This window comes from Aquarana catesbeiana, linkage group LG01, assembly GCF_042186555.1.
Source record: "Aquarana catesbeiana isolate 2022-GZ linkage group LG01, ASM4218655v1, whole genome shotgun sequence".
Lineage (NCBI taxonomy): Eukaryota > Metazoa > Chordata > Amphibia > Anura > Ranidae > Aquarana > Aquarana catesbeiana.
In genome coordinates this window covers 657034688-657053025 of record NC_133324.1, presented here as the reverse complement: position 1 = coordinate 657053025, position 18338 = coordinate 657034688, and the positions used below count along the sequence as shown (strand labels likewise).

General features: G+C 42.9%; 1 protein-coding gene across 1 annotated transcript in view; it reads left to right on the top strand.

The window, feature by feature from the left end:
• Positions 1-18338, top strand: part of MANBA (mannosidase beta) — an 89444-nt gene that overhangs the window by 13346 nt on the left and 57760 nt on the right. The window lies entirely within an intron of this gene.

The window sequence follows — 18338 nt, the reverse complement described above, 5'->3', positions numbered from 1 at the left end:
TCATAGGGACCGGAACACTGTGGACCTCAGAGATACAGGAGGTGATCCCAAACCAGAAACTCTGGATCTTTGAGCAGCTCCAAAAGATATGTTCCGCATTTGCTGGGGAGAATGAACATCTCCAACATTCACCACTAAAGGAGGGGGTAGATGCGTGACAACCTGGCCGGCATACAGTAAATTTAGATGTAAGAATTTTAAACTGGATCAGACAATCCCTGGCAGACACCAAGTGCTTGAAGGGTTGGTCCCACATATCGTCCCAATCTTCCCCCTGGATATCTGTATTTCCCTCTCCCACTTTTCTCAGCATCTAGATACCCCTGGAGGTGTTTCCCTAAATAGAGATTTGTATGTTGTTGATAGTGGTTTAACTAAATCCTCACTGGAAAAAAGATCCTCGAGCTGAAGGGAGGTACACGACCTTTCGGCTACAGAACTATGCCTGAAATGTGTGGCGAAGCTGCAGATAACGAAAAAAGTACGAGTTGGGTAAGTTATGCCTTGCCTTCAATTGGTCAAGTGTTATGAAGTCACCCTCTCTGGTGATGTCCCCAACACCTTAACCCCTCTTCTGGCCCAAATCATGGGATCTGGTAGGGAGCAAAAATTGGGGCGATTTGGATTAATCCACAGGGGGGCCGAGGGTGTAACTCCCACAAAGCTAGGAGACATCAGGGCTGTGGTAACCTACTATGCCCTAATAGTCGCTTTCATTGACTCAGTCAGAGGTAGGCTGGACTTTGGGCCACTATACAAGGCCAGTCCTAAACTCTCTTGTATGACCCCAACTGCACAGCTTCCAGGACTATGGCAGAGTCCCTGTCATCTGCCAACAGCCAGTACCTAGCAAAGACCATCTGACCTGCCAGGTAGTATTTCTGCCAATCTGGGAGTGCCAACCCCCCTGTCCCCAGGGTTCCTGTAGTACCTTGATGCTTATACGAGGTGCCTGGGGGGACCACAGAAAGGACCCAATGATACTGTTCCGTATTTGAAAATATGCTCTAGGAATCCACAGAGCAGAATGACGTAAAAGTATAAAATTACTGGCAAAATCTTCATCTTAAGGAGGCTAATACGTCCCAATAAGGATAAGGGCAACCACTTCCATACCTGGGTTCTTTGAGTTGTGCTACCAGCAGGAGAAGGTTTAGGGACATGTATTCTTGAATGTTGGCAGTAATTTTACACCCAAATAAGTGATGAAGGAGACCCACTGCAGTGGAAGGCTACCATCTGTTTGATTCTTTGCTTCAGGACCCAGCGGTAGTATGGATGACTTGCCCCAATTCACCCGGAGGCCCCAAAAGGAGGCAAATGTGTTAAGTATTAATAGGGCCGCTTGGAAAGATGGTCCCGGGTCCCTGAGGAACAGTAGCAAGTCATCAGCGTATAGTGCAAGACAGTGCCAATCGACAGAATCGAAAGCTTTTTCGATGTCTATAGAGACAATGACTTTGACTGGGGAGTCTTGGGTATCCAGCTGCAGATGTATAAACAGCCCCCTCAAATTCATGTTTGTCGACATCCCAGGCATGAATCCGGTCTGGTCAATGTCCACCAAGGACAGATGCCAACACTTTAGTGAGGCTTTTCAGATCCATATTGAGTAGTGCTATAGGACGATAGGAAGAACATTCCTGAGGGTCCTTGCCTGGTTTCAAGAGTAGTACCATATAGGCCTCCATCATGGAAGCCAGTAGGGCCCCTTGATCTAAGCAATGAGCGAAAAGCATTTTCAGTCTAGGGGCTAACTGTTTCAGGTATAATTTGTAGAAGTCTGAAGGAAATCCGTCTGGACCCGGAGCCTTCTGGGGTGGAAAAGCTAGTATGGCCGCTTCAATTTCCAATACTGAAATACTATCATCTAGGACAGGGATATGCAATTAGTGGATCCCCAGCTGTTGCAAAACTACAAATCCCATCATGCCTCTGCCTCTAGGTGTCATGCTTGAGTCTTGCTATGCCTCTTGGGACTTGTAGTTCTGCAACAGCTGGAGGCCCGCTAATTGCATATCCCTGATCTAGGAGATCAATATCAGAATCTGACAGTTTAGGAAGGGAAAGCCCCCCGTAGCAACTCATCCAAGTCTTGGCAGTCATATGAGGGAATAGGAGAATATAATGAAGAGTAATAGTGCACAAATTCTTCCAAAATATCAGCCGGATCTGTAACCATTGTCCCACCTGTGTTTTTAATAACTGGTATGCCAACAGGAGTTTTTTGGTCTGTCACTAAGTTGGCCAGTAGCTTGCCATTCTTATCTCCTTCAGCAAAGATAGGCTCTGACTCAGTATGTGCAAGATTCATAAAATGCAGTGACACAGAACGCTGCGTCTCCAGCAGGGACACATAATTGGCCTCTGATGGGGAGTCAGCATGTACCCTCACACTCCCCCTTTCCTTGGCCTGCAGAAGCTCACCCTCCTGATTATGTTACTTCCTGGCTGCCTTTATTGCAGAGATACTCTCCTCTCGCCACCCCATAAATGCATCCCATTATCAATGGCGGCTCAGTCGAGTCCGCATTAGTTAACCAGTATTTCTCAATGGAGGATTGTATTTGGGAGACTACCTGATCTTCTTGCAGCCACCCTGGCGATAGTTTCCAGCCCCCCCCAATTGGAAGAGTCAAGGTGACAGAGAGTGAGTTGTGATCCAAGGTTCCCCCTGCCAAATATTCTGAATCATGTAAATACATTAGCAAGGGAGCATTGCCAAATGCTAAATCAATTCTAGCTGAGGATTTATGCAAGGAAGATAAATGAGAATAGGACGTGACATTAGGATGCTTCCAACGCCATAGTTCAGTCAGACCTGACATTGATATCCAGGAGCAGAGGTCTACCGAGGCTGGCCTATTGGCATTGGTGGAGTCTACTATAGGGTCTAAAATAGCATTGAAATCTCCCATGAATAGCATGGGGAGATGGACATAAGGTGCCAGTGTAACCATCAAGTCATACACCAATTTTACTTAGAAAGGAGGGGGTAAGTATAAGTTTATCAGCAAGATTTTATCATAAAAGATGTCCAGTATTACAGCCACATAACCTCCCGAATCCGTAAACACCTGGTGGACCGGACATGAATAGCCTTGCTGACCAAAATGGAGACCCCCCTAGCATATGTGAAATGCCTTTTGAATCCAGGGTCTGCGTAGGGACAGAATTTTACTCCCCTCCAAATGAGTCTCTTGCAGGAGGATGATATGTGGCTTAACCTGTTTGAGATACTGGAACACTGCCGCCCTCTTAAATTTGTTAACCCTTTCAATGCTTGAATTATATTGCCTGCGGCGTTAGCGCAAGTACTGGCGTGTGTGTGTTCACATATGTGTATTTTATAAATAATAATCTCATATCATTTTCATGTATTCTTCCATCTGAAATACCTGGTTAATCCAACCAGTCACCTTTCTTCCTTGTTCTAAACTGACCACAAGTACAAGTATATAAGCTGATCTGTGCTTATGAGGTCAGTTTTCATCATTTGGATGGCCATTCAGAAATACGGGACACTGTGCAGACACACAGCATGCTTATATTGGGTAGTTTGTTCAGCCACCATGCCTCCTGACCAGGCACACACCCATTTCCAATCACAGCTTGCCTCTTGAACACACCCCCTGCTCAAGCACAGCCCCCACCCACCCCCACTGTCATTAAAGAGCTACATGGTCACATGACAGAACTTTTTAACCTTGTAAAAATGGTAAGAAAGATCACTTCTGAAACAAAGCAAAAGCATGGTTATAATCGTATTATAAAGTGTCTATACCAAAAAAAATATATATTTGAGAAAGTAAACAAAACATATTTAGAATATACATACTACAGGTAGTATACAAAATACACAATAATATTGCGCACCACTTGCAACATATTCATGTCGAAGAGTGTTTGAATCCCCCCAGTGGAACAGGAGGGTTGTCCCCTCCAGGGTCAATAGACTGTTATGTTGTAACTTAGTTCCGGAATATAGTCCCGTAGCAAGGAAACCACCGGAATAGTTCTAGGGTCAATTGGAAACGGAACCGCTACTTTTACCCTTTGAATATTATTTCTATTAAAAGTAATTGTTTGTTTATAGCAAATATTTATGAATTTACATGATTTTAAGGGGTAAAATCTACCAGATGACTGGCTCCAATTTTCAAAAACATTCATCTTACACCTGTCTTATATTCCAAATGGCTTTTCATTCAAGCTTGCACGTTTTCAAATATTAAGCAGTGGTGGCCGCTGCCGTCCTGGCTACCATGAGCCCTGTCACCTTCATGACAGTTTCCCAAAATGCCCCACTCTGAGCAATGACATCTCTCTGTACGTAAGTTCAGAGTTGACCTTAACTACTGATGGTTTCCTAATCTGTGAACTGGCGGTAACTCTTTAGGCACCTGTCACAGCCATAGTGACAAGTTCATAAAGTGGCAGTAAAAAGAACAACCTGAATTCATTGCACATCACAAAAGTAGTGTAATTGCTTTATTGAATTCCCCAGAATGAGTGTGTGTGTGTTGTGGTTTTTTTTTTTTTCTTTCCAATACATTCTTTATTTTCAAATTTTTAGCAATACAAAAAGCTACAGAAAGAACAAACATTACGCCAATTAACATATAGAATACTATACAACTAACAAGCTTAATTAGGTATATGTTATAGACCTATTCAGAAAAAAAACATAATAGGAAGAGGAATTACAAAATTTAACCAATAACACATGTAGAACTACACAGTCAATGTTCATGCAAAACTAAGGTGGATGTTAAAATGGTTGTTTAATGGATCTGGTTTTCGATACACCAATTGCACCAAGTCTCCCATAATGAGGTAGCTGTTTTAAAATTACCTGTGGATGAGGCAAATACCAGTTCATATGTGGCATTAGTGTGGGTTAATTGGATCACCTTTTTTATTGATTGTGTATTGGGATTCTTCCAGTACCTGACCAATAGTAAACTGGTTGCCAACAGGATGTGTATGATCGGTCCTCTCAGTTTGGGTGGGGCTTTGTCTAACCCCAGAGAAAATAATGCAGATCCTGGTGAAAGGGGAATTGTGACCCCATATATTTGATTAGGCAGAACGTCTTATACCAGGGATATGCAATTAGCAGACCTCCAGCTTTTGCAGAACTACAAGTCCCAAGAGGCATTGCAAGACTGACAACCACAACCATGACAGAGGGGCAGAGGCATGGTGGGACTTGTAGTTTTGCAACAGCTGGAGGTCCGCTAATTGCATATCTCTGTCTTATACCATAGGGAAGATGCAGCTGGACATGTCCATAATATATGAGAGAGCGTGCCCACCGCTCCACACTGTCTCCATCACAAGGGTGACGCCTGTAGTGAGAATTTTGAAATCCTGTGGGGCGTAAGACACCACCGTAGTAGTATTTTCTGGGTTAGTTCCCACATGTTTGTTTTTGGTAGCAGTATAGGTGGAAGTGTGTGCAGCTTGCCATTGTTCATGTGCATACGTTGTGCCAAGGTCATGTTTCCATGCTCCTTATAGGTGATGTCTTGTCAAATTCGTCTTTATTGTTCAGTGCCTTGTACATTAGGGAGACACTTTTGGTGTTAGCATGGGGGGGGGGGGGTTTGGTGAAAAATTGGACAATTCACCAAGGCAATGAAATATGTGAAGGGTTAGAGCGTAAAAAAAAAAGTGTACTATTTGCAAGTATGTGAAAAAATCCTGGGAGGACAGCCCATATTCTATTTGCAAAGCCCTGAAAGTATTAGTAGCTGGACCTACCTGAATATCATCCAACCATTTGATCCCCCTTTTTTTTTTTTTTTTTTTTTTTTTTTTTTTTTTTTTTTTTTATCCCATTGTGCAATGGCTATATTGGGTACAACTCATGTAAGACTCATGATAGGGAATTGGATAGTGGTTCTTGTTGTGTTGTCTAAAGGTGTGCGTAATAAAGTGTGCCATACTTGAACCGTGGCTCTGATAGAGGGAGACATTTTAATATTGGGAGCCTTGAATAAAGCGCCTAGCCATTAAATAGTGATATAAGTTGTTACCATGTACTTGATATCTCTCCAACAGCACCCATAAGTTATTTTGTGATTTGGTGGAACCAAGCTTTTAGTTGTGTGAGAAGAACTGCTAGGTAATAATCTCTAATTACCACATGTCTCATTCCCCCTGCCCTCCTTGTAGTTGAGTTTACTAAATGCACATCTAGCCTTTTTACCTTGCCATAAAAATCCATTAAGTAGAGATTGAGCTGTCTTGAAAAAGGACACGGCCCAGGAATGGGCAAAGTCCTATATAGATATAGTGGTTGTGGTAGTAAGAGCATTTTGAAGGCTGCCAGCCTCCCAGTTCAAGACCGCTCTGACTATGTCTTGAAGTTTCGAGCGGAGGATGCCCAAGAAAGGTAAGTCATGTGCCGCTACTAGTAATTTTACATCAGGGGTTAATGTGATACCTAGGTATTTAATATCTTCTTGTTGCCACACATAAGGGAATAAATGCTGTAATTTTTGTTGTGTGATGGAAGGTATACCCAAACTCGGTACATATTATTTGGATTAATTCACCTTGTAGTAGCATATATGGTTGAATATTAAGAGAGCTGAATGTACTGAATCCAGGGAAGTTTCCACATCTGTTAGCATTAATATTATGTTATCTGCGAGTATTTTCAATTTGGAATCCAGAGATTTACGGGTGTGTGTGTGTATATGTGTGTGTGTGTATATATATATATATATATATATATATATATATATATATATATATATATATATATATATATATATATATATATATATATATATATATATATATATATATATATATATATATATATATATATATTACCAATAGTTCCATTAGTAAATTAAATATCAACGGTGACAGGGGGCATCCCTGGCGGGTGCCATTGGAAATTGAGAATGGGGTAGATAACATCCCTGAGGAGTATAATGGCAGTGAATATTGGACCAAAGGTCGGACAGCACTTGTGCTAGGTAATTCCAGTGGATTCTATCAAACGCCTTCCCCTGCATCCAGTGCTAGGAGCAGAGAAGGCATTCACTGTTCCTTTCCCAGGTATATTATGTTAATTAAAAGGCCAGTAGCATCCGTGGCTTGACAGCCTCTAGTGAAACCAGATTGGTCCGGGTGGATTAGGAGAGGTAATATATCAATCAGGTGTTGGGCAATTAGTTTAGCATAGATTTTTAAATCGTTGTTCAGAAGGGAAATGGGTCTGAAGTTCTGGGGTGTAGTGGGTTCCTTCCCTGGCTTGGGTAATGTTATCGGAGCCCTGAGCATCTCGAATAGAAAGGGCAAGGAGGCAGCTGCTGCATTGTAGATATTAGTCATATAAGAAGTTTAAATGCCTTATAATACTCCCCTGTGAAGCGGTCTGGCCCAGGTGACTTATTGGATTTCTAGGGGGGTGAATGGCAAGTTCAGTGCTACAAGTTGTTCTTGAGACAGTTGGGGGAGTTTTGCCTATTGAAGGAACTCCGTAATCGGTTCTGTATTTGGTTGGCTAGTGTTGGGATCTTGGTTTAAATTGTACAGTGAGTTATAATAATCACTAATCTCATCAGCTATCGCTTGAGGGTGGTATAGTTTACCTTTAGTGGATGGGTGATGAATAAAAGATTTTAGTCTTCTTTCTCAGGCCTTACAGTTTATATGCTAATAATTTGCCGGCCCTTTTGCCTTGGGCATAAGTCATTTTCAACCTCCTTGTCCAACAGGAGAGCCCGTAAATCATGGCGAAGGTTAAACAACTTTTGCGAAAGGGCAGGTGAGGGTTTGCTTTTGTTTTGTGTGTCTATGTTGATTTCCTCTGAGGTAATTTATTTGTTTCTGCCGCTGCCTCTTCGCCCTAGTCCCAATTTGAGAACAAAAAAAACCTCTGGTATACGCATTGTGGGCGTTCCGCAATGTAAAAGGGTCATTCACCGAAGTAGCATTGTTCTCATAAAACTGTCAGATGACCTTCTAAATCTGATTTGGTATCTGAGAAAATGTAATGGTGTTATATTTGTAGATAAAAATATAGTAAAGAACCACTAATCATTTGAAATGGTGATTGTCATGGAGTGCCAACCCTGGTATTGAAATAGAAAGAAAAAGAAAGTAGGTAATGAATATGTGTACGTTGAAAGGTCATCTCCAGACAAGTATAATAACACAAAATTGAAAATATATAATTTTATTATTGAAAAAAGTTTACAAAGACATACACATATATAAACAAGGAACCAAATGTCTCCCCACAAAAACCGTAAAGTAGGTACACTATATATACAAGCAGTCAAAGCCTTTCACTGCTTGTATATAGTGTACATACTTTACTGTTTTTATAGGGACGACATTTTGTCCCTTTGCTTTATATTTTCAATTTTGTGCTATTATACTTGTCTCGAGATGACTGTTCAACATCCTATATTCATTGCCTACTTTCTTGATTTGGTATCTGCCTGCTGCAGTAGTCGAGAGTTAACTCTCCATATAGGAGTGGAGTTAAAGGCTAATGAGTCCTGAAACATTAACAGAATTGAGGCATGGTCTGACCATGTAATGGTGGTGTTAGCTGTGGCCTTCGATAGCAGTCATTTGTCCAGTAGGAATAGGTCTATCCGACTATAAGAGCAGTGAGGAATGGGAAAAAAGTGAAATTTTCTCTCACTAGCATGAAAGCAGTGCCATGCATCAAAGAGGTCATGCATTGAATGACGCGTTGAAGAGGGGTCACATCTGCCATGGTAGGAGGAAGAGTCTATAGTTGGATCCGGAGTGATATTGAAGTCTCTGCATAGGAGTAGACCTCCTTGTTGATGCTTGTGTATAGTCTTCAGCAGTTTGTTGAAAAAAAAGTAGTTGGTGTGCATTGGGAGCATACACATTCATGTTGGGGTAGTGGAGTTGATGTCGCATATCAATAGAAGGTATCTGCCCAGGGGATCTTTAACCTTCTTGTGGAGAGTAAAGGACACTGTGTCTTTAATGGCCGTCATGACGCCCCTCCTTTATAGAGTCTTGCAGTGAAAATGTAGGGAAAGTTCCTGTGTGAACATTTAGGTGGTGCGTTGTTGCAGAAGTGAGTCTACTGTGCACACGGGTTGTCACATTTAAAGCGTAATGCTTCTTGCCATAGGGACTTGCTTTTTACAGGATGGTTAAGGCCATTGGAGTTTATAGATAGGAAAGTCAAACCCAAAAATGAGTATAAAAGTGTATTGCTTGAACATGTAGATTATTTTTTACTCGCTGTGGAAGATGTGTGCCCTCTAGTGGCCGATTTTTTTTTTTTTTTTTTTTTTTTTTTCCCCGATGAGGCCTGGCTTCCGTTGTTGAACTTGTGAATAGCTGTGAGAGAGATCTCAAGTATTTGTGTTGCTGCCTTGTAGAATGATTGTTTACCTTCTTTTCATTCTACTTTTTTTTAAAACACAATCATGATATGCAGGTGACGTATTTGTCAAATATCAACTGAGAACCAAAGTACATGAAAGGTTTATTGAAACCCGTATGCAGCATCTGCTGCTAAGGTTAAGTGGGGGTGTAAAGAACCAATGATCGTCCTCCACCAAACAGGGGCTAAAATGAACATTTCCTACACCTTACCAGAGTTGGTCATGCTTTTTGGAGTTTTATCCATTACCATTTTCCATTCAGGATTAATGTGGTTGGCTGTTTTAGGAGAAGCAGCAGGTACTGGTGAATGTGGTAGTATTTGCCAAGTTTTCAGCAGAGGGAGGCCTTTTTCCAGAGAATCGATGACATGTGGAACCTTCCCTTGTGACCATAATTTTTGCTGATGTCGTGATTTCTAAAGCTTTTGTGATGGTGTTGAGGTTCTTCCCCTTTAATAGTGTATATTGAGAGAGATCTGCGTAGAATTGCAGCTGCAGATATTGAGAAGGAATGTGGTCTTTTTTTTTTTTATGCATTGCCGTTATACGTTTCACTTTGATGTGGAAGAAATGTAAGCGTAAAATTACGTCTCTAGTCACCTGGTCTGGGAGGTGGGATGGCTTCGGGAGGCGATGGACTCTATCCACCGTGACACCTAAATCTGATGCTTCTGGAAGTATAGCTTTAAACCTAGTGGTGACGGGGACAAGTCTGACTGTGGAGTTAATTCCAGGATTGCCCTAATTTTCAAGTTGTTCCTTCTAGACCTGTCCTCAATATCTGCCAATTTAGCTTTGACCCACTCTTTTTTCCCAAAGCATCCACCAGATTGTTAATGGTAGATGCAAATTCCCCCATTTTTGTGTTCCATGTGGTCCACTCTGGCTTCCACCTCCCCCAGTTGCTTGTTAAATTTGACACCATATCAGCTTGTAATGTGCTTCTCAGTGATATCAGCATGTCCTTCGTTACTGTGTCTAAGATTGGCTGATTAGTTGTTGGGAACTCCTCAATAGCGTCAGGCAGTTTGGGCTATGAGGAGATCTGCTGGTTGGTGCCTGTGAGCCCTGCTGAGATGTCTGTGATGGCGCTCTGTGGGCCAGGGTGGAAGGCCTGTCGGCGCCATTTTGCTTACCTCCATGCTGCTGCTGAGAGAAGAAAGCTGTCAGTTTTTGAGGCTTTCATTGCTCCTTACGGTTCTGTGACATGGTAGCGGGTGTCTGGTGAGTAAACAGTAAACCGTGGGGTGGTGTGGGTGGCTAAAAACGGGCTCTGGAAGGTCACTGGGTGCCAATATGTTCCCTGTGTGATCAGAGCGGCTCTTTCAGGCGTCCATCCCGGTCTGCGGCTAGCTCCGCCCCCATCCAAAATGTGTGGCTTTTTTTTTTTTTTTCTTTCAGCTGGTAACCCGGATTTATATTCATCGCCCACTTTATTGGAGTACAGTGAACTCATTGTCATGTTCAAGAAACCAGTGGTGAGATGATTTGAACTTTGTGACATGGTGCATTATCCTGCTGAAAGTAGCCATCCGAAGATGGGTACACTGTAGTCAAAAAGGGATGAACATGGTCAACAACAATACTCAGGAAGAACGTGGTGTTTAAACGATTCTCAATTGGTACTAAGGGGCCCAAATTGTGCCAAGAAAATATTTCTTACACCATTGCACCACCAACCTGAACCGTTGATACAAGGCAGGATGGATCCATGCTTTCATGTTTACGCCAAATGCTGACCCTACCTTCTGAATGTCGCATTTGAAATTGAGACTCATCAACGTTTTTTCTATTGTCCAATTTTGGTGAGCCTGTGCAAATTGTAGCCTCAGTTTCCTTCTTAGCTGACAGGTTGTAACAAGTGGCTATTTGAGTTACTGTTGCCTTTCTATCATCTCAAACCAGTCTGCCCATTCTCCTCTGACAACAAGGCATTTTCGTCCACACAACTGCTGCTCACTGGACATTTTCTCTATTTCGGACCATTCTATGTAAACTCTAGAGATTTGTTTTGCATGAAAATCCCAGTAGATCAGCAGTTGTTGAAATGCTCAGACCAGCCTGTCTGGCACCAACAACCATGCCATGTTCAAAGTCACTTAAATCCCCTTTCTTCCCCATTTCTGTTGCTCGATTTGAAATTCAGCAAGTAGTCTTCACCACATCTAGATACCTAAAATGCATTGAGTTGCTGCATGTGATTGGCTGATTATCAATTTGTGTTACCAGGCAATTGAAAAGGAGTACCTAATAAAGTAGCCTGTGTGTGTGTGTGTGTGTGTGTTTCTGTGTGTATGTATGTGTGTATACAGTTGTGCTCATAAGTTTACATACCCTGGCAGAATTTATGATTTCTTGGCCATTTTTCAGAGAATATGAATAACACAAACTTTTCTTTCACTCGTGGTTAGTGTTTGGCTGAAGCCATTTATTATCAATCAAGGAAAAAATGTTTTATGGGAATTGAATTTGTGAAACTGCCAACATCCTAAATACAGAAAGAGAAAATATGCATAGAGTGCAATAGGGGCAGTCCCCTTGCCCCATTGCACTCAATGCATATTTTCTTTCTTTATTATCCATCAACTAGGTTTACGCTTTTTAAATCATAATGACAACAGAAACTAGCCAAATGACTCTGATCAAAAGTTTACATACCCCAGTTCTTAATATCGCGTATTACCCCCTTTAACATCAATGACAGCTTGAAGTCTTTTGTGGTATTTAAGGCTCTTTATCTTCTCAGATGGTAAAGCTGCCCATTCCTCTTGGAAAAAAGCCTATAGTTCCTGTAGATTCTTGGGCTGTCTTGCATGAACTGCACGTTTGAGATCTCCCCAGAGTGGCTCAATGATATTGCCACTCCAGAACCTTCACTTTATTCTGTTGTAGCCAATGACAGGTCGACTTGGCCTTGTGTTTTGGATCATTGTCATGTTGGAATGTCCAAGTATGTCCCATGCGCAGCTTCCTGGTTAATGAATGTTCCTCCGTTTATTTTTTGATGAAATACTGCATTCATCTTGCATCTTGCCATCAATCTTGACCAAATTTCCTGTGCCTTTTGTAGCTTACACATACCCAAAACATTAGCGATCCACCTCCAGTGTTTCACAGTAGTAATGGTGTACCTTTCATCATAGGCCTTGTTGACTCCTCTCTAAATGTAGCATTTATGGTTGTGGCTAAAAAGCTCAATTTTGGTCTCGTCACTCCAAATGACTCTGTGCTAGAAGGTTTGAGGCTTGTCTCTGTACGGTTTGGCATATTGTAAGCGGGATACTTTGTGGCATTTGCATAGTAATGGCTTTCTTCTGGCGACTTGACCATGCAGCCCATCTTTCTTCAAGTGCTTTCTTATTGTGCATCTTGAAACAGCCACACCACAGGTTTTCAGAGAGACCTGTATTTCACCTGAAGTTATTTGTGGGTTTTTCTTTGCTTCCTGAACAATTTTCCTGGCAGTTGTGGCTGAAATTTTAGTTGGTCTACCTGACCGTGGTTTGGTTTCAACATTTTCCACTTCTTGATTAGTTTGAGCACTGCTGATTGGCATTCTCAATTCCTTGGATATCTTTTTATACAGTTCAACTACCTTTTCCCTGCAGATCCTTTGACAATTCTTTGGCTTTCCCCATGACTCAGAACACTGAAACGTCAATGCAGCACTGGATGAAAGATGCAAGGATCTGTCAGGAGTCCAGAAATGCATTTAACTTTTATATATATTTATATATATATATATATATATATATATATATATATATATATATATATATATATATATATATATATATATATATATATATATATATATATATATATATATATATATATATATATATATATATATACACACACACACACACCCTCAAGTTGTAAAGCGCTACGTAAACTGTTGGCGCTATATAAATACTGTATAATAATAATAATACACACACACTACAAGCAAACAGATCACAGGTGAGGATGGTTACCTTTTTTAATAGTCATTCAAACCCCTTTGTGTTAACTTGTGTGCATGTTGTCAATATGATTTAAAGAGTTAACACCGTTGATTGATAATAAATGGCTTCAGGCTCCATTCACACAGGGGCAACTTTGGATCCGACCTCTAGTCGCCCCTAGTCGCCTCAAGTTGTGCAACATGAAAAAATCAATGTAAGTGAATGGATCCGTCTTAATGCACACTACTGCAGTTGCTCCGACTTCAGAAAAGGTTCCTGTACTACTTCAATCCGACTAGAAGGCGACTTGTACCCATTGATTTCAATGGAAGTTGCCTCCAAGTCTGATCACTGTTCATACTGAGGCAACTTTACAGGAAGCAGAAAGGAAACAGAAAGTAATTTACTCCACTAAACAGCCAGCCCCCTCCTTCTCACACACAGCTGATAAGCTCTGATTGGCCACTTGTAAAGTTCCCTGTCCTGGAGGCGACTTCTAGTTGCCCCAAGTCGCGCTGTGATTCATACTCAAGTCGTGTCCAAGTTGCCTCCCATAGTCGCGCTTGAAGTTGTGTTGCCCCTGTGTGAATGGGCTCTTAGCCAAACACTAACCATGAGTGAAAAATGTTTTTGCGTTTTTATCATTCATATTCTCTTAAAAATGGGCAAGAAATCATAAATTCTGCCAAAACTTATGCGCACAACTGTGTGTGTAAAATAAATAATATTATAAAAAAAAATATATATATATATAAAATATACTATACTGGAATGCTGGACTGGAACCAGGAACAGCAGGTAGCAGGCTGGAGACTGGCATGCTGGACTGGAACCAGGAAAAACAACAGGTAGCAGGCTGGAGACTGGAACGCTGGACTGGAACCAGGAACAACAACAACAGCAGGCAGGTAGGCAGGTATCAGGGATCAGGCAGAAGGATAGTCAGACAGGCCAGTGATCAGTATCAGGCGGACAGCAAAGGTACCAGGGATCAAACAGGAGAATGGTCTAAGCAAGCCGGGGGTCAGATGCAGGCAGATAGCTGGATGGTCAAAACAGGTAGCCGGGTCATGTAACGGGAAGCCTCAGATCAGGTTTTGGCACACAGAACGCTGTAGAGCAGACAGCGGCGACTGAGTGTGACAGGCAGGTTTAAATAGCCCGCCTGGCACCAACAAGGATGCGCGTGCACGCGCCCGTGCGCAGTGGCGCCCGCGGTCGTGCACCAATGAGCCTGGGATGCTGTTAACTGGCAGGATCTTCCTAACATTGCCTCCCCCCCCCCCCCCCCGGGGTAGCCTCTGGGTGCCCTTTCGGGAAAATTTTTCGGGATGGCACCTTTTGAAGGATTGCAACAGACTCTCTCAACGTGGATATTACCCTCCGGGCTCCCAAGAATTTTCTTTGGGTCCAAACCCTTTCCATTTAATCAGGAATTGATCCTGATGATCTCTCCTCCTGTAGTCCAAGATGGACTCTACCATGAATTCCTCCTCGCCATCAACCAGAACCGGATCAGGGGGATCCGTACTTTGACCTGGAAATGGATTGAAAATGGAAGGTTTTAGTAATGATACATGGAATACCGGATGGACCTTTTTAAAGAGTCAGGAAGTTCTAGTTCACATGCCACCTCATTAATCTTCCTTCTGACTGGGAATGGCCCCAAGAACTTGGGACCCAATTTCTTTGAAGGACAGGCCAACCTAAGGTTTACCGTGGATAACCATACCCAGTCACCGGGTGCAAGTAACAGCTCACCTTTTCTTGTCAAAAGTTATTTTGTTGTGTTCCTGGGTCCTGGTCATGGTTTCCTGTAGAATTTTTGGTTGTTGGAGGCAAAGAAATAAAATTTTTCCTGAACTGCTGGTACTGTACATTCAGGGAGAGAATTAGGTAAGAATGAAAGATGGAAGCCATAATTTGCAAAAAATGGAGTCTGATAGCGGAGTGAATGGAGTTGTTGTAGGCGAATTCAGCCAATGGGAGCACAGAAATCCAGTCATCTTGGGCAAAAGAGGAGAAACAGCGTAGGTATTGTTCGAGAGTTTGGTTTGTTCTCTCTGTTTGCCCATTGGTCTGGGGATGATAGGCAGAGGAGAACGACAGTTCAATATTCAAAGCTTTACACAGAGACCTCCAGAATCGGGAGGTAAACTGTACCCCCCGATCTGAGACAATATTGGCTGGCACCCCGTGGAGTCTGATGATTTCTTTGAACACTTGTGCTGTTTCTGAAGCTGAGGGGGTACCCTTTATTGGAACAAAATGGGCCATTTTTGACAGTCGATCTATAATCACAAAGATGGTGGTATAGCCTTCGGCCGGAGGTAGCTCGACAATAAAATCTATGGATAACATCTTCCATGGCCTGTCTGGAACAGGCAGAGGTCTTAGTAGCCCCCATGCCTTGGTTTTGTAACCCTTGTTCCTAATGCAGGTTGTGCAGGATTCCACAAATCTCTTGCAATCCTCACGTACCTGAGGCCACCAAAAGGTACGCTGTAACAGATCGGTGGTCTTGGTTATACTGAAATGCCCAGCCAGTGCATGATCGTGACAAAGCTCCAATATGGACACTCGTAGGCTTTCGGTATGTAAATCTTGTTTTCGTGCCAAAGTAACCCATCTCTGATCTGTAGTTCTGGGCCAACAGAAGGTCCCAGTCTTGTGGAAGCTTGCTTAATTTTGTGAAAGCAGGTTTCCCTGAAGCAGAAGAAAATTCCCCGGGGACAGGATGGTGTCCGGAGGCGAATCTTCTTTGGGTTTGTGGAACATCCTAGATAGGGCATCAGGTTTAGTGTTTTGGAACCAGGGTGATAAGTGACATGAAAGGAGAACCTGGAGGAGAAGAGGGCCCATCTGGCTTGATACTCCAGGTTCTTATGATCTGTAAAAATTAGGACTGGATCCTTCCAACAGGTAGCGCCATTCTTCTAATGCAGACTTTATTGCCAACAACTCTCTATCTCCTACGTCATAATTCCTCTCTGCCGCAGACAACTTGCGAGAAAAGAAGGCCACCAGGTACAGCAGGGCCCTGGTTCCTTGTCTTTGGGACAGCAATGCTCCCACAGCAATTTCAGATGTATCTACTTCAAGTACAAATGGCAGAGAGGAATCAGGATGTTTTAATACGTCAGCAGAAGTAAAGAGACCTTTGAGGGTCTCAAAGGCCTCTTGGGCTTCAGAAGACCAGTGAAAACGTGTTCTCTGTTTGGTTAACTGGGGTAATTGGAGTGATGATGGCTGAGAACCCCTTAATAAATTTCCGATAGAAATTGGCGAATCCAACGAACCGTTGGATTCCCTTTTTGTCTGTTGGGACTGGCCAATCCAGTATTGCAGCGGTCTTGAGGATCCATTTTAATACCTCTACTGGAGATAATTGACCCCAAAAATGGTATACTTTCCTGCTCAAACTCACACTTTTCTGCCTTCGCATATAAGCCATGCTGTCGAAGCCGAGCCAACACACTACTGACGTGCCTGCGGTGAGCTTCAAGGGAAAAAGAAAAGATTAGTATATCGTCCAGGTAGACTATGACAAACAGATCTAGAAAGTCCCGGAGAACGTCATTGATAAAATACTGGAATGTAGCGGGAGCATTACACAATCCGCAGGGCATCACCAAGTATTCAAAATGCCCATAGCAGGTACGAAAAGCGGTCTTCCATTCGTCTCCGTCCCTGATACGGACCAAATTGTAGGCTCCACGGAGGTCAAGCTTAGTGAACACAGTGGCAGTTCCAAGTCTTTGGAATAGTTCTGGTACCAGGGGAAGAGGATAGCGGTTTTTACTGTGATTTTATTTAATTCGTGGTAGTCCACGCATGGTCGAAGGGTATGACCCTTCTTCTGTACAAAAAAGATGCCCGCGCCTGCTGGGGACATGGACGGGCAAATGAAGCCTTTCTTTAAGTTCTCATCAATATAATCCTTTAATGCCCCTTGTTCTACCTCTGTCAGGGGTAAAAATCCTTCCGAACGGAATTTCCGCTCCGAGAAGTAGCTCGATAGGGCAGTCATAGGCCCGGTGGGGTGGTAAGGTCTCTGCCCCCTGTTTACTAAACACGTCTAGAAAGTCATGGTAAACTTCTGGGATTGACTGATGTAGACTGGTGTCTGTGTCTAAGCATAGCAAGGTAGTGGCCTTATGGGCGTCTTGTGAACCGCAGAACTGCTGACAATAGGGAGAAGAAAAGGTAACCTCTCCTGTAGCCCAGTTAATGTCAGGGTTGTGCGCTTGTAACCAAGGCATGCTGAGGATTATAGAGAACAAAGGTGAAGCAATGATGTCCATGCGCAGCAACTCTTGGTGAGAGTTAGATATGGTAACAGGTATTGGGACAGTCTCTTGAGTGACAGGTCCGAACTTGATGGAGGGCCCATCAGCCAGGTGGATGGAGAGTCCATGGGCCTTTGGAAGAAGGGGAATATGATGTTTAGCAGCAAAAGAGGAATCCATGAAACGGCTGCAAGCTCCGGAATCAATAATGGCGGTTATTTGCAGAGTCTTTCCTGGGAGCTGTAATAAGACAGAGAGCAAGGTGAGATGTACTCTTGGCCAGAGGAACAACATAGTCAATAGATAGGGAGAGACACTTACGGAGCTTAAGAGGGCAGTTACTGACGTAGTGCCCGGGTTCCTCGCAGTACAGGCACAGATTATTCATCCGATCACGTTCTTCCTGGGTGAGGGAAGGCCGAAGGACCCCTAACTGCATGGGTTCAGGCGTATTGAACATGGAGGTAGATGGTGCTGGTGGAGTATGACTTTGAATTTTTGGAAGCATCCAGGTTGGGCGAGAAAGTCCTGTAGCCCTCTCCGTCCTACGTTCCCTTAGGCGTCGATTGATCTGAATGGCCAAATCGATCAAGGCATTCAGAGTCTGTGGTATGCCAACTCTACCTAACTCATCTTTCAGAGGATCAGAAAGTCCCATGCGGAACTGGTAGCGGAGAGCGGCATCATTCCAATTTGTA